Source organism: Oncorhynchus clarkii, unplaced genomic scaffold, assembly GCF_045791955.1.
Source record: "Oncorhynchus clarkii lewisi isolate Uvic-CL-2024 unplaced genomic scaffold, UVic_Ocla_1.0 unplaced_contig_10618_pilon_pilon, whole genome shotgun sequence".
Lineage (NCBI taxonomy): Eukaryota > Metazoa > Chordata > Actinopteri > Salmoniformes > Salmonidae > Oncorhynchus > Oncorhynchus clarkii.
This window is the reverse complement of record NW_027258552.1, coordinates 6,272-9,684: the sequence shown is the minus strand read 5'-3', so window position 1 is coordinate 9,684 and position 3,413 is coordinate 6,272. Positions and strand designations below refer to the sequence as shown.

At 43.0% G+C, this 3,413-nt stretch overlaps 1 long non-coding RNA gene across 1 annotated transcript; it reads left to right on the top strand.

Annotated features, from left to right (window-relative positions):
• The first annotated feature begins 208 nt into the window (after positions 1–208).
• On the top strand, positions 209–3,004 carry LOC139397339 (uncharacterized). The gene is made up of 4 exons (XR_011630898.1): positions 209–230; positions 397–417; positions 572–616; positions 2,950–3,004. It is a non-coding gene; the product is annotated as an uncharacterized lncRNA (long non-coding RNA).
• The last annotated feature ends 409 nt before the right edge of the window (positions 3,005–3,413 follow it).

Sequence of the window (3,413 nt, the reverse complement as noted above, 5' to 3'; positions counted from 1 at the left end):
CAATCACAACGACAGGTGAAACAGATCAGGGCGTGACAGATTGGTTGATTGAGTAGTTAGTACACCATCGTCACATAGTTACCATCATACAAGCGGACATTTTTAAACCAAGGCCCTATACCTAAATGTAATTTACTGTAGGGCATTTTTTTTTTGCCCAAACAGACTATTCTAACCAAATGTCTGTCTCTTCTTTTATGGATCTGTAGTACAAGGATTCTGAATCTGTGGTGAGTTTTTTCGCTACAACATCTGCTAAATATGTGTATGTTACCAATACAATTTGATTTGATTTGATAGTTCCCGACCAATACAGTGAGATGATTGTTGTTTGTGATCTTATTTATGAACAGTGATTATGACTGGGGTTGATTTATGTTTATTGTTCTTTTTCAGTGCTGTTCGTTCGAGTGCAAGGTAAGCCTGATCACATTGTCGTCCCTTTTCAACGTGATCTCGCAGAAAACTTCATTACAGATTGTTTGTCTTGATTAATCTGATCTCAGTATAGTCTTAATATGGGGTCCAGTGGAGTCAGAAGTCTTTCTCATCCGTGTTCTTTGTTTCACAGGCTCCCCTGGGATCTCAAGGCCCTGCTGGTGCAGGAGGGGGCGCGGTAGGGTGCTCTCTGTATTCCTTTTAGTTAAAACACCACATTCAGATTTACCAGACGCTCGTCAATTAGGGTTATTAGAGTGCCTTGCTCAAGGGCACATCGACAGATTCAAACCAGCAACCTTTCCGTTACTGGCCCAACACTCTTAACGGCTGGGCTATCTGTCGCCCACCTTAGCTATTGGTGAAAATGTTGAAAATGCCGATCGATGCGTTCTTAGATATACTTACCTTACCTTATACTTACCTCATATTACTGATGGTTTGCTTAGCTCCAACTCTTGACTAAGTAAGGGATAAGTAAGCATTGGGGGGGGGGGGTGGAGAAGGGGGCCTGAACACGTTACTCAAACCCTGGTGATTTGGCTCACGTACTGCAGTTCATATACAGTAAGGATTCACAATGTAAACACGTGCGTGAGTGTGTGTGAGTGTGTGTGCGTCGGCGTGTGTGCGTTTGTGCACATTACTATAAATATGCCAGACATTTATAATCACACAGTATTACAAGGTCAATATCAGGACAGTGAAAGAATGAGTGATACAGAAAGTACTGATACTGGTTTGTAATCAGATTGATTGAAAAAAAGAAAAGATGGAATAGACTGGCTTATCTATAAACATGAGATTCAACTAGTGGAGGTCAAGGGTTTCAAGCCAGTCGTCTACAGTATCATGGGATGTTTTCCGTTACAGAATAAGATTGCATGGCATGTGCTTTTACTGTCGGGGCAAAGAGACGTGTTTCACTCGCTAATGTACATGTGAGAAAGAGAAAAGAGTGTGTGTGTGCGTGTGTGTGATGGAGGCGTGCATGACTGTGTAGAAGAGTGATGAGAGCGAGAGGAAGACAAATTGAAAGACTGAGGCTTGATTCAGTAGTAACTTGTCTACAGAGGATCCAGAGCTGCCCCTGCTGTGGTCTGGATTCAAACCAAAGGTTTTAAGGACGAGAGTGGCTTTGCGCCAATATCCAATGGAATGCTAATGAGATGACAATCTTTGCTTTACCAGGACTGTATTCCATGGGGTGCAGCGTTATGGAACATTGAGATATAAATATATTACATAGAAAAGCCATGCTTCTAAGTCATGTGGAATAGGGAATCATGTCCACTCTATAACAGACATTTCTATGTGTGATCTGAGCGTGCCCCCAGGCCCCTGTTTACCTGATGGGGACTAATGACTCTGGCCTTCTCTGTGTCTGATCTAATCATGGCGTCCAGATGGCCTGCCTAGCCCACTGCTAGTCAACACAGCTGTTGTGTGTTCCAGCTAAGAAATGCATTAAGGAGACGAGGAGGTAGTGGAACTGAAAAAGGCTTAGTTTGATTGATTCTATTGTACAGTACCGTGTTCTGTGCACAACTTCTGGCAGTCTGGCAAGTCCAACACTTTCTTCTCTGTCTCAATGGGAATTTTGGGCCAAAGGGTATAATATCACATGCACAAGTACAGTGAAATGCCTTTCTTGCAAACTCAAAACCTAACAATAAGTAAGTAAGTAAGCATACTATATACAGGGTCAGTTCCAATACCATATTTACAATGTGCAGGAACATTGGAGTGTTGGAGGTAGAAATATATATATATATATATAAGGGTAAGGTGACTAGGCAACAGGATATAAGATAAACAGAGTAGCAGCAGCTTGTATGTGAGTGGCTGTGCTTGTGTGTAGAGTGCATATTATGTCTGAGTGAGCAGATGATGGAGTGACAGTGTGTGTGTGTAGGGCCCTGTGCGTGTGAACAGAGACAGTGTGTGTGTGTGTGTGTGTGTGTGTGTGTGTGTGTGTGTGTGTGTGTGTAGGGCCCTGTGCGTGTGAACAGAGACTGTGTGTGTGTGTGTGTGTCTGTGTGGGGCCCTGTGCGTGTGAACAGAGACAGTGTGTGTGTGTGTGTGTGTGTGTGTGTGTGTGTGTGTGTGTAGGGCCCTGTGCGTGTGAACAGAGACTGTGTGTGTGTGTGTGTGTGTGTGTGTGTGTGTGTGTGTGTGTGTGTGTGTGTGTGTGTGTGTGTGTGTGTGTGTGTGTGTGTGTGTGTGTGTGTGTGTGTGTGTGTGTGTGTGTGTGTGTGTGTGGCCCTGTGCGTGTGAACAGAGACAGTACACAAATAAAAATAAAAGCTCAGTAAAGATACAAGGTTAACTCAGAAAGTCCATGTAGCTATTTTGTCATCTATTTATCAGTCGTATTGCTTGGGGATAGAAGCTTCCTGTAGCTTAACACAGTTTATACAAACGGCTTCACTCAGACTCTGCTTCAGAATGACTAACGCTGGAAGAGGTTGACTGATGACAATGAGAAATAGATATGATTCTTTTTTTCAGGGAACTCCAGGACGTCAGGGGGTTGCCGGGAGACCGGGAAGTTTGGGAGCAAAGGTAGTATATGACACATTACAGAACATGAGCTTGTCTATCTGCTGACTGTAGACTGTGGAGACATTATGCTTTGTAGCCTGTTTGATGCTACAGATTATGGCTACAGGCAATGTGGATCATATGTGGATCACATGTGGATCATATCTTTGTCACCTAGGGGACTGCAGGTGACCAGGGGCCCCAAGGACACAGAGGAGAGAAGGTCAGAGTGATTATTTATCTAAAATAAAAAATATGTACCACTTTGAATGTTTTAGATTATTCATAACACATGCTGGTTAGCTATAATGTAACATTGCCTGGTAGAATTTAGAGCTATGGCATAAATGCAATATTTAGAGACATACTTGTCTGGCTGTATGAGGTTAGCTAATGCAATGTTCCATGAGCATTTACTTAACTGTATTGAA